This window comes from Amblyomma mixtum, chromosome 9 (genome assembly GCF_055824585.1).
Source record: "Amblyomma mixtum isolate Tamu chromosome 9, ASM5582458v1, whole genome shotgun sequence".
Taxonomy (NCBI): Eukaryota; Metazoa; Arthropoda; class Arachnida; order Ixodida; family Ixodidae; genus Amblyomma; species Amblyomma mixtum.
The window spans coordinates 19,231,681-19,244,843 of NC_143020.1; the positions used below are offsets into that span (position 1 = coordinate 19,231,681).

General features: G+C 48.7%; 1 protein-coding gene across 1 annotated transcript in view; it reads left to right on the plus strand.

The window, feature by feature from the left end:
• Positions 1-2,412: 2,412 nt before the first annotated feature.
• Positions 2,413-13,163, plus strand: part of LOC149328433 (uncharacterized) — a 98,511-nt gene continuing 87,760 nt past the window's right edge. Inside the window, exon 1 of the mRNA XM_089561986.1 lies at positions 2,413-2,810. The gene's annotated coding sequence lies outside the window, so the exon portion shown is untranslated. The remainder of the gene's footprint in view (positions 2,811-13,163) is intronic.

Sequence of the window (13,163 nt, forward strand, 5' to 3'; positions counted from 1 at the left end):
TTCTTTCTTTTATTTGCTACTTAGACGTTTGCTTAAGAGGGGGCTGAGGCTAAAGGCACAATGTTGCCTGACAGGGCCTCAGCCCCCTACTACATGACAAACCAACATGTAAATTACAAAAGTCCGGCGTACCTATACAAAACAGTATCGTTGATAAGGACATAAAACGAAATCAAAGAAAAGTAGGCACAAAAGTAAGCATTATACACAGCAAAAATACATACACACTCAGCAAAAAGACCGAAGCGCTTGATTGACGAGAATTTGCACCGTAAATGTACGAAGAGTATATAGATAAGAACAGAGATCAACACTTATACACGAAACACTACATCAAATAATGCAGTTCTACTTAGAGCTTATCCTAGCCTACTGAAAAACAAGGCATTATGGACCTATAAGTACAAACAAGAATACACAGACGCGAACACATCACTAATTGTGAAAAAAAGAATGAACTACAACATGCTTATATGAGAAATTTTAGTGATCGGTATAGGCGACATCGCTACAGAGAAGAACTATCTTACATTCATTTTTGAAAGTGGAAAATGGGTTTACTGTAATTTATGTTTCTTCTGTTCTGTTCAGAATTTTGGTAACTTGAAAAAACAGTGTTTGACGACCATAATTTTTCCTTGCCATCGGCATCTTTATTTTGGGGTCTCTGATAGCGTACAAGCTTACTTTGTCTGTGGATGTGACATAGAAACGATTCTTATTTGTCCATTGCAGCAACTTAAAGCAGTATACCTTATCTGCCCTCTGCATACTGTACTTTATAAAAAGTGGTTGCGTTCTTAGTAATAAGCAAGCTATCCATGGAAGTAGTACACGGCATGCGATCAGTTAAGCAAATAACACGTGGTATAGGAAGTTTTCGGGTACGGAACCGTGTTATTAAGATGAACATTATGATGAAAATGGAGCCGAAACTTCACCGTGTGTTCTGAGAAGTGATGGGGGCATAAAGCTGTGTTTTTGTTCGGATCAACTCGTAAGAGCTGACTAACGATGAGTCCTTTACAGTGCAGTTGAGGATAACTTTACCAATTTGTACAGTATCGTTAACGAAGTCGGATTAATAAATTTCGCTTTGAAGGTAGTCGCCGCAGAAATTCTCTATTCCCTTTTTAACATGGTAATGCAGTCAACCGGAACTGTTTTATCGATGATATAATTATCCAGTAGGACCAAACGTTTCGGCGAAGTGCTGTTGTCGGCTTCCACGCAGTTTATAACAAAAGTGGACTTCCTTTTCGCCGGACGCTTCTTCTTTACAACTATAAAAATATATATAGGCCAGTGGTTAAGACCTGTTGTTTATAAGACAGATTCTTCTCAAAGCATACGTTTAAAGCACGTTTTGAAATCCTATAACAAGCGCTATGTCAACTTAGTCACAACACCCCCACTCGAAGAAACGACGACGATCAAGTATTCTGCGTTGAATAACAGAAGGTTTCGTTATATTTAACCGGGCCCATAGATACGCACTGTTTTTCGCCCAGAACTGCGGTCAAAACTGTCGTCTGCGTCTGTCAGTAATAATGACACGTGCAATAGACGCATCCTAACACCGTTAGTTAAAAAATAAGCAGGAGCTGGGAGAATGCATTTTCCACGGCGTCCTCGTTGTACAATCCTGATGTTGAAAGAGGGCTCGGTTTTTCGGTTCAGTACGGACGAAATCTCGTTCCCTAGTGCACTGGTGATTCATCGCACCTGACTGTGCTGGTATAATTGAAAAAAAAAGCAAAAGCAAAAGAAAGCCGACAGCGTGCTAACAAAGGAGCAAGCATCAGCCACTGTGCAAAAAAAAGAAATAAAAACTGACAAAAAGTGAAATTAGCCGCATAGAGCGCATACTGGCGAGTCGCGTCAATAAAAAATAACGGTCGGCTACGACCTCAAGTTCACACCCCATATCGCACGGACGCAACATTGCATTCGCAGTGTGCGCGAATTGAATCAACGACTCGTCCGGGGTCGTTTTCCTGCAGCGAGATATAGAAATCACGCCGCAGCACTTCCGTGCGTTTTGAGTCGTGGCCTTTGGCGAGTTGTGACCGAGGGCAGCTTTCGCGTTGCTGACTCAGTACAAACGGGCCACCATGTCGCACTGTTGGGCACTGCTGCTGCGAAGAAACAAAACAAAACAAAAAACGAAGCGCCGCTGCAGGCTTTGCTGCTGCTGTCGCTGCAGTAGCCTCGGCTGCGCCTTCGCAAAACTGCAAACAGAAGCAGCAGCCAGCAGCGCTCCTTCGCAGCTCACGCTCGCAGCCAGCCGGGCGGAGCAGAGAGTGAGGAGGAAAGGAGAGGAGCGAGGAAGTCAACGAGATTGGAAGGAGGAGAATGAGAAGAGAGAGAGAGCGTGCGTGTGTTCGTCGGCCGCGCCAGGTTTTCGGCGCAGCAGGCATGAGTCACCCCGGTGGCGTAAGCAAAAGCTGCGCGGGGGGAGTCTGCCATGGCGGCTAGCGAGCGCTGCCCGGTGTGAAGAGCTTCCTGCTGCCGTCGCGAACGCTGCTTTCGCTCGCGCTACAACAACCACGGGACCGTGTTGATTCCTTCGTCGTCGTGTACGATCATGGTGGTGACATATTCGTGTTGCGGCAGCAGCAGCGGGTCGAGTGTGCGCGCAGTCAGCGAAGTTGGCCGGTGAGTCCGAGTTGTCGGAAAAGCTAGAAGCGGAAAGCAAAACACACAGTCTCGTCTTCTTCGCTACTACTACTTCGGATGTGTGCTCTAGTGTGCGTCGCTTCGACGAGTCCTGCCGTGGCTGGACGCTGCATGGCCGCTGGGAGTTCGGGGTGAGTACGAAGCACACGCTTCGTCCTTGTTTTTGTTTTTGGCGCCGTCCTGCCGTTAATAACGTCGCTCGTGGTTTCGTCCTGTTCGGCGGTGTGCTCCGAGCGGTCGCCCCGGAACGCGGCCGTGCGCGGATGAGTCAGGCTGCCGGATAAGCGCTCTGCCGGCGGATCTGACTCATGAAGGGAGGCGTGCATTGAACCGCCGTTGCCGCGCGCGCGACATCGAGCACAGATCCGAGCCTCCTCGGAGGGTTGTTCGGCCGCTGCCAAGTTTTTTTTTCGCCCGCCCTTGGCGTCGAGGCCTTGCCCGGGGCCCAAAACGAGCTCCCGCGAGCGCGTGTGATTGTGTTTTGCATGCGTAAAGCGAGCGCGTCTCTGTTGCGAGTAAAAACGAGACGCGCGCGAGTTGCTCCCACCTGTGCGTCGTGCTCCCTACACAGAAGCTTGTCTCGCTTGCACCACCGGTATGTAATGCCGTTGCGTCCGGGCAGGTTCTCGTTTATAAAACCGGCCTCCCCCCCTCCTCCTCTGGTTGTTGCCTCGCGATAGGGTGAATCTCGACACCGTAGTTCGTCGTTTCTGTCGCCACGAAGCCGACTGGTGGTTACTAAACGCGCGAGCGTTTGATCTTCGCGACTGCGCGTTGCCGTTCGTCCTGGCGAGCTCGCGGCGCTGTGGGCGTTGCGTGCAAGTGGTTGTCGTTGTGCTGAGGCAGCACGTATCGGGCACACTCTGGCGTGACGGAACGACAGGCAGTCCCCCCCCCCCCCCCCCCCCTCTTCTTGTGCCTTTTGCGGACGTTGTCTTGGCTCGTTGCCACGTCCGTGTGACGCTGCAGTAGTGGCGTGCTTGCGGTGGGAGTCCGTTGGGTTGTCTTCCGGAGCTCCCGACCCGCTACAATCGCCTGCGAGAACTCCGTTACGCTCGCTGGCTACTGTAGTGAAGGCTACGTGTACACAGCACTACGCTTTAGTTGCCTGATGCGTCAGTTGGGAGGTTTCGGATGTAATGCTTGAACCGCCGTTGTCTGAAACAATAATGAACAATAGTGCAGCCGACAGATCGTGACATGAGAACTCTGGGCATCATGGTCGCTGAAATTACCTCTTGGGGTTTCCCCATGAGGATGTTTGTGTTGTCGTGGGATGATCGCTCCGTAACTTCATCTTGCGGTGTATTCTGGTCAAAACGACTGTGTTTAATTGAGCTTCCCGTTGTCGACGGCTTACGGGCCCCGGTAAGCTGTTTCAGGTGACTTGGAATCCACCGCACCAGCGGTCCGGAGCTGAGGACTGCCTTGCCTGCAGTAATTGCGCGTACAGCAGTTTAATTTATCGTACCACTCGTTTTTAAACCTACTACCGACGTCGCTTTGAGAGCCAAGTGCGAATACTCTTTCATCCGCACCCAGAGACTGTCTCGCTGAAACTGCGCAGTTATGCTGTGCGCACCGCCCTCTCCGTCGTGACGTCAGCAGAGGTTCGCCTGCTCTGTGGTTCACTAGTATCACGTGACCATAATGCCGCGACGCCAATGGCCAGCTTGCTCACTGGACAGGCGACGTGTGTGTGTGACACTGGTTTATGAGGAGTGATGCTGTTTGTTTTTTTTCGCTTACGATTGCTGCGCCGTCAGTGTTCAACTTCGCCCGAAGCTTTGCAGAACTCCAGGATACCGGAGAGGATAGGCATAAAAATTAGCCGTCCCTGGCTGAACGGAAATCGACTGCACAGATGCCTGAATGATGAGGAGGAGAGGTGGTTTGAGATAATCCTGGCTTAGCATTTTGGCTACAGAATAGCCTGTCTGATTGGGTTTGATAACCTGCAATAAACTGCTAGACATGTCCAACCAAAACTTTTTAAATTTTAAAATCTCCACGGTTCGGAGCGTGCTCAGCTCCGGAGCGTCGGGATTTTTTTTTTTAATTAAAAAAGGCTTTGGTTAGAGATGTCTCGCAGTTTACTGTACCGTGCTCTTGCAAATGGATTGGATCGCGCCTATCTTTGCACCATTGGGCGGTTATGAATGAGTTGAAATGCAGTAGACTGCACTGCTAGGAAGTCGGTATCTTGGCTTTTCCTAATTGGGAGTGAAATTGAAGTGTTCTTGTTCGTTTGTTTTCGAAGAATCGCTCAGCGAAATTTGCGACTGCTTTCCTTCACTCCTGGAGTTATCTCCTGAGTGCAAGTGTCCTGGAGTGGCTGCAAGCACTTTTATCATGGAGCAAATTCATGACAAGTGCTGTTGATATGAGAATGCTACTGGAAGAAGGCAGTCCAAACATGTATAAAGGCGCTTAAAGTACCTGCAAATTTATGTGAAAACAATCGTAGAAGCCGGCATGTATGTAAACCTGTATCGTCTTTATTTTTTTTTTACATGACAATTTGCAGTTCTCAAAACCTTCTGGGACGCGGTTCAGTCGCCTTCCTAACTTAATATGTGTTGCTTCCGGCTTCGAACCGGCATTGCCGATCTTATTACTGCGTCATATCACATGTCATATCCGCGCTCGGCTCCTAATCCAAATGTTGTCGGTTGGAATCCTGGTGTTATTACTGCGACTACATTGCAAGCCGCCGCCGTAGTACTTCCTTCCGCGTTGTAAGGTTATGAAGCAGAGTTCGAAGTATTGTTTTCTCTGCTCTCGTCTGGGCATCGAGGTTTCTGTTTCCTGGGGCTGTTAGCGTGCTGAATCGACGATCCCGCTTAACCCCTAGCTTACGTTGAATAGGCTGGAGATGCACTTCAGTTAGGCATGATCTGTATGCCAAGTCCGAACGACGAGAGTATATGAATGGGAATTACTGAGAATGCATATCCTGCTTCATTAATCGTTCTTGAATCTCTCGCTGTGATGTTTTACGTATGCAGTTCCGTATATGCGTGTTTATACGTTTTTTCCTCCAGGCTGTTATGTCGCTTTGAGTGCTTGAAGGGATCTGGGCTCCTCATGTAGGTATGTTTCGTGCCGTAGCCGAAAATTCCCTCTATTAGTCCCCAAAATCCCTATTTCTGGCCCTTCTTCCCTGAAACAGCTTGGAAACTCGCATGAAGTGGACAAAAATTGAGGCAATTTTGGTTCTTAAAAACGTCCCCGAAACTCCGTAAGAATTTCTTTTCATCAGATTTTACCCCTCCAAATTCTTTGGCAAAAAGACCTAATTCCCGGAACGGAACATTGTTGTTCTTACAGCTTCTTATTTGCCCTCTTCTCTACATCTCTTAATCGCGGAACAAAATGTTAACCCAAATACTCGGCAATGAGTGGCTGTTTCCGTATATGCAAGCACTAATTTTCTTAGCAACATAGACATCCTTCAAACAGCCTGGTTTTATTTTAAAGAGCGGTCGATATTTTAGCCCCTATTTTATTTCTTTAAATCGTGTATTACACCCTTAACAGTTACTCATCGCAAATAACTCTGATCACGTTCTGTTTTTCGCGTTGTGCTTTCAGTTGTCGCCCTTCTTCTAATCAAATACAACTTCAGCTACTATTTTCTATGCACGTTTAAAGCGTGTAGGGGTTTTCTTATGTGATTGACAAGAGTGGCGTGATTAGCGCCTAATTGAAAGGCGGTATTACTAGGGCGAACCGCCGATTCTGAGGACGCCAATTCTTTCAGCGCCGAACGGAAGAAAGTGTTGACATCCAAAATGCCATATTGCGTTAAAATTGAGCCAGAAATGCGGCGAAATTTTCAAGCAAACCTCTTCTCGCGATTTCGAAACATTTTGATGATTTCAGTGATAATTCCGTGCAGTGGCGATTGATCACCTTAAACAAGAGAAATTTTCCATCGTCCTATCGCGTGCCTTCAGGATTCGCTTTGCCTGACTGCTGCGCTAACTTGTACTCCTCCACCGCGCTATTGCGCGTACGCATAAGCGCCCAGGTGCAGCGATCCATGACATGACGTCATGGCTGTCACGTGTGCTACCCCCGCTTCGCAGTTGCAGCCCTTCATCCAGAGATGACGCCGCGTTTCTGAATTGCCTTTTCGTTTGCATCTAAAGGCGCTGCGAAAAGACCGCAGAAGCTTTGCTCAAATATGACGAGTATTTCCTTTTTTTTTCGCCTTCAAAATAAGCCTGCGCGTCTTGCAAAAGCCCACTTATAGGCACCGATACTATAGAGAAACAGCCGCCGCGGTGGCTCAGTGGTTATGGTGCTCGGCTGCTGACCCGAAAGACGCGGTTTCGATCCCGGCCGCGGTGGTCGAATTTCTTTGGAGGAGAAATTCTAGTGGCCCGTGTACTGTGCGATGTCAGTGCACGCTAAAGAACCCCAGGTGGTCGAAATTTCCGGAGCCCTCCACTACGGCGTCTCTCATAGCCTTAGTCGCTTTGGGACGTTAAACCCCATAAACCTAACTATAGAGAAACATACTTCCGTGTGTTTCTCTGTGTCGATACGTAGTCCCCACTTCCCATAGTTATTAGGGAGTTTTAGACTAGTGGGACAAGGTTGTAGCGGTGCGCCGTTGCGTATGCACCGGATACTAACACCCATTACGCATATACATGCGCGGTGACGGTCGGCTATTCTCCTACGCTGTAGAATCACCTTATTCTAAAGCTCCCTATTGACACTGACCCCACAAGACTATCGTGTCAGTCAGGAGGTCTTGCGGCCAGTTCTGTTTGTCAACATCCGGTGCTTTGTTGTCCGTTCCTTGCTCTGGCATCTGTTTTACCGCATCTCTCGCGTGTGGGATGCCGCCTGTTAGTGGAGGCCACGGCACTGGCATGGTAGTGGAAGCAGTTACCCCCCCCCCCCCCCCCTTCATCCCCAAGAGTGATGCCACTAAAAGGCCAGCATAAGGCCGGACCAGTATCCTTTCCCCAGAATAATTCCTAGTACCAGCCACCACCAGTTATCTGCTACAAGCAGGCAGGCCTTGGGCTCCAAAGAGAGCACCTCTGATCGTTACGCACCACTCTCGTTCTTTTCCTCCGGTGGTAAGTGTGGAGAGGAGGCGGCTGTTGTGACTTCCCGCTGGGATGGTGTCACTCTTTGAGGGACCGCCCACTTCAAGTAAAGTCGCGTTCGGCGACTGGGCATCACCACCCTGCGGTGAGGAAGGACGATTCCGATGAGTCGGCACTTTTTCACTGGGCGAGCCATCCACCGTAGGGAAGGCGACACACTGGGAATACCTGTTTCAACCATTCCTTCTTGCGCTTGTTGTCACTTGTTAACCCAAGTTTCCCGAAGCAAAAAAAAAAAAAAGAGAGAGAGAACCAGTTTTCTCCGAAATAAGTTCTGCAGGAGTCATCAAGTGCCGAAAGGTACAGAGCTCACTGGTGCTACTCGAAACGGTGATTTCATGTCGAGTTCAGTGCGCCTACTCGCGAATGGCGGGCGACCACGTTTGGTCGATTCTTTAAGGTCGTTCGTGATCCTTGTTTGAGATAAACAGTAGGACTGCCTAAATGAGACAGGACAGGTGAAAGAGGAACGGAAACGACAGCACAGGCGCAGTCTTCCAACTGTTTATTCGACACCGAAAAGCAAACGCTATAAGGAATGATCCTATGCCCATAACCATCACTGTCCTTCACACAAGGCCTGATTAAATTCTAGACCACATTGACCGAATTTTTACGTTGCAGAAAGGCCGATAAACCAGAGTGCACTCAGTCAGCATGTCCCCAGAAACTTCATGTCATAAAAACGATCAATAAAAACAAAAGTAAGCAACCTAACAATCAAACTGAGTAAAAGTGAGCTGCAAAAATACGTGAACCTAACGATTTTCTTTTTGACCATGCATGCGAGCGAACGAATCGATCAGTGCCGGTCGCACCACGTATGTACGAGGTCTGTTAGAAAAGTGTCCGACCTTTGGTCGAAGAAAAAAAACTGGCATAACTGGAGCGTTGGAAACCTAATAACCTTCAAAGTAGTCTCCTTGGGACTCCACACACTTCTCCCAGCGGTGCTGCCATTGTTGGAAGTATTCCGAAAAGGCCCCTTTCGGAATGGAGTTTAGCTCAGCTGTCGCACCAGCCATAATGTCCTTTCTTGTCTGAAATCGCGCTCCTTTCAATGGCCTGTTTATTTTGGGAAACAGCCAGAAGCCGCAGGGGGCCATATCAGGAGAGCAAGGAGTCTGTTGAACTACAGGAGTCTGGTTTTTCGCCAAAAAGTCCGAATCAAGTGCGAGGAATGTGCTGGAGCATTGTCGTAATGAATGCGCCAATTTCTTGTTGACCTCAACTCCTGCCTCTTGCGCCGCACAGCACCACGTAGGCGATGGAGGACATCCCTGTAGTACTATTTAGTCATTGTTTGACCCTGTAGAGTGCGTACTCGTGGTGTGCCACTCAGAAGGAGTCAAAGAAAGCAGTCAACATCACTTTGACATTGCTGCGCTCTTGGCGGGCCTTCTTTGGTCTTGGCGACGTGGAATGCTTCCACTACGACGACTGGGATTTGGTTTCCGGGTCGTACCCGTACACACAATATTCGTCACCAGTGACTATGGTGTTGATGAAGTCGGGGTCACTGTTTCTGGAATTCAGCACGTTCTGTGAGATTTCAACACGAAGCTGCTTAAGCTGCTTTTGGTCCACCGTGAGCAGCTTCGGCACGAATTTCGCCGCAACTCTCTCCATGGCCAAATCTTCGGTGATAATGGAATGTTCAGAAAAATTGCTGGTGTCCACCTCATCCGCAATTTCTCGGATAGTCACACGACGGTCCCGCATCACCACAGCGTTCATTTCGGCATGTTGATGGCCGACCGGAGCGTGGCTCGCTCTCCACCTGTGTGCGGCCGTCTTTAAACCAATTGCACCACTTTTTAATTTGTGTGCTGCTCATAGCACCTTCACCGAAAGCCGTACTGAATATTCCGAACGGTTGCCACTTGGCTGTCGTCCAGTTTGTGGCACAATTTGATGCAGTAACGCTGCTCCTGTCGCTCCGCCATTTTCCTTGGAACAAAAACCGACGAGAGCACTGCGCACTGCCTCACTCAAACGCTGCGTCCCAGCGACTGACGCTATCGGCGGGCGGGAAAAAATTCGTGCATGCGCACGAAGGTTCAAGGTCGGCTGATGCAAGCGCGCTTGTTTCATACCCATCAGGTGTTCGAAAAAAAAAATAAAGTCGGGTACTTTTCTAACAGACCTCGTATATGCGTCTAGCCGGCGGTGTGAACGAACGTACCCTTAATCTTGAAACACCGCGCTCTGCCGGTGACGACAGCACGGGCCTGATTCTACCGATATGAAAAGAAGACTGGCTTCCGCGCTATTCTAATCTCGCGTTTCAATCTGTATTGAGCGCTTTCAAGCCCCTCGAAATGGACCTATTTGTCCCGAAGCGATTACCTAACGACCTTTTCAACGGAGATCGCCGCCGATAATCACCTGGAGGAAAGCAGTCGTCTTAGAGGATGAGATGCAGCTTGAGTGAAGCTGTTAGAGAATAAACGAAATGAAATAAAATCACGTATTTTTTTTTTAAAGCTGGAAACCTAGATAACGGAAAGATCGGATGCCATCTTTGGGTAGAGAGATGCCTTCTGGCTTTTGCAAGAGAGCGTAGTTCGTCCTCCGGTCTCGACCAGGTTCGTTATTAGCTAGCTCGTTATCTCGCTCGAGGTCTCCTCTTCGCCGACAACAGCTGTTCGTTTTTTATCTCCGCTGGAAGGAAGCTAGTGGAGGGCGTAATGAAGATACGTCAGCGTCATCCGCTGCTTGGCGAGCTTCTCTGACCCCCTGGACCCCAAGCGCTCATGTCGACAGCTGGCTACGTTGAGCGGCGAAAAAAGAAATAAAATACAATTGAAAACGGCCGTTTAGTGGGATGCTGCTACGCATCCCACGGCTCGGCTCAGCTGAGTGACCGACGAGTGCCGAGATTAAACGAAAAAAAAAAAAAAAAAAAGTGCTTAGCGGTGGACGTCACGCCGATGCACCCTTCAGCTCCTCCTAGAGATAAGCTGGACGGCTCGGGCGGAGATAAAGCCGGTGTGATAAGGAAAGGGCCTTGCAGCCTTTTTCCACAGACCTTGTCGGAAGCCGCCGTGGAGTCGGAGCTTCATTGGAGGCGTTGTGATGATCTTGTGGGAGCAGCTCTTTTTCTGGAGTGTCCTCTTAAATACTGCTGGCAAAAATCCGTTGTCAGGGCAACCATACCTGACAAGCTTCGTGAAGTGTCGAAATGTCTCCTGCACTATAAACACCAATACGCGTATATGGGAGTTAAAATTGCGGGGACACTTTGGCCACTAAAGTGTCGAGAGGCGAAAGCCGAGGACACTATGCCGCGACGACGTCCGGTGGATGTGACGTCACACCGTTCCCGTGGCTATATCGATACCCAAAGTATAGATCTTTCGGGGATCTTAAGTGTTAATTACGCTTAATTACACATTTTCCCATCTAATTTGACACAAATCCGATGTTTTTTTGACAATTCTGCGACAACTTTCACTAGACCGTGACGACTGCCGGTGGATGTGACGTCCACCGTGCCCGTGGCTATATCGACGTCCGCGCTGTTTCGACACTTTTGCCTGTAATTAATTAACTAATAAATATACAGTCATCAAACTTGGCTTCTAGGTTCATTTTCTTCCTCCTCTATCTGAAGCAGCGATTGGTTTTCTTTTATCTTTTTTAGTTTCGGAGTTAAACGCGTGTGACACACTTTGTTGACGGACGGCAGTATGAGCCATTAAAGGCTTTCGCTTTAAAAGGGAGTAATTGTTCTCTAGCGCACTCTTTTCTAAAAGGGGCTGCGCTGGAGTGCAGCTTAACTCCACTTTTTTTTATACCTTTTTGTTTAGTGTTTAGGACAAACGGATTGCGATTATTAATGGCGTCGAAAGCCGCATGATACGGAGTTCGGTGTTCTTAAGCCGAATGAGAAATAAAAACCTTTTGTTTCCTGTGGATGTTAAGTAATTAATAAGTAAATAAAATTAGCTAATAACTAATTAAACCAACCTAAATTGGGGCACACTGGTGCGGTGCTGACGTTATTAGAAGGCAAAGATTGGGTCTCTGACCAAGTCAAAAAACAAAACGAAAATGACGTTTCGGTTCCCGTACTGCCACGATAAGACTGTCCAATAATGCTGACATTGCAGGCGCTTGCGCGTACAGATTTCGTCTGTGCTGGGAAGGCTGTGCAGTAGCTTTAATTGTCGCAGGTGACATCCATGTTCTAACAGCGAGCACAGTTGGAAACTAGAGCAAGTAAATGTGCCGACAAAGACTAAGGATCTGAACTTCTGTTTTGCATCTCAAGTACTGAGCGTCTTACGATACAATACCTTTGGTATTGAGCTGGCTATTGTTCGAACGTGCGTCAGCGTCTTGCGTCTCACGTCAGCTTGCAGTGACGTGACAAGTCGTCACGCCGCTTTGTCGGCTTGCGAAAAGCGCCGTGTGCTTATTGACGTCACGGGTAGGTCCCCGCACGGCGGCTGTTAGTACGCGGCGTTGAAGCTGAGCCGATGTTCGCCTGGAGTGTTTACGTTTGCACAGTTCGTTGTGTCGCTGTTTCTAGTTGTTAGCAATCGTGAACTAGTTTAACTAATGTTGAACGTTTGTGTGCTGTTCCTGCACATTTCTGCAAAACTCAAATCAGGGGTATACTCCAGCACCGACAGCCTGCCTTCACGTGTTTCCGCAACCTAGCAACGCTGCTTTCGCTACACTGCCTGTTGGTATGCAACAGGCAGTTGACCGTCCGCTGTTCTCGCGTCAGGAAGCGTCAGATCTGTTTGTTGATTAGCTTGCTCATAGGTAGCGCGACAATCCGTAAACCTCCCTGTTCTGCCCAGGTGTTCAAGGGTATCACGCAAACTTGGGCGATGGAACAGGTGAGAATAGAACGTGTCCGGGTCACGCCATTAGTCGCTGAGGGGGAAAAAAAATGACAGCATGTGAAAAAAATTTTCTTTCAATTGAACTTGTATCAACTCTGCAGAAAATCATTTCCAGTCTAGTCGAATCGTTGTCGCCGAGGCGAAATGGCTCGCTGCCAGAGTGCGGTTACACTGTAACTGAAGCGTCAACTTCTGCGACGAACGCCGATAACGGTTCTTGAAGTGGGCGGTAATGTCTCGCTCAAAGCTGTTAGCCCTCGACAACCGCGGTAGGTCGCGTGTGAACGCACAAACCGTGAAAGCGTCCTAAGCGGAGGCCAAGCTCTCGACGAGTCTGCAAGTACTTGGAGAGCGGAAAGTTTTTTGGACCGTATAGTTATCGGCGGTTTCGACCGTCGGTGTCTTGTGGTCACAGGCTGTAGCATTGCACGTTTGCGCCGAAACATCGAGGTGGTCGCGTTGAGCCGTGCGAAAGAAAGGGCTGTGAGGAGTAGCC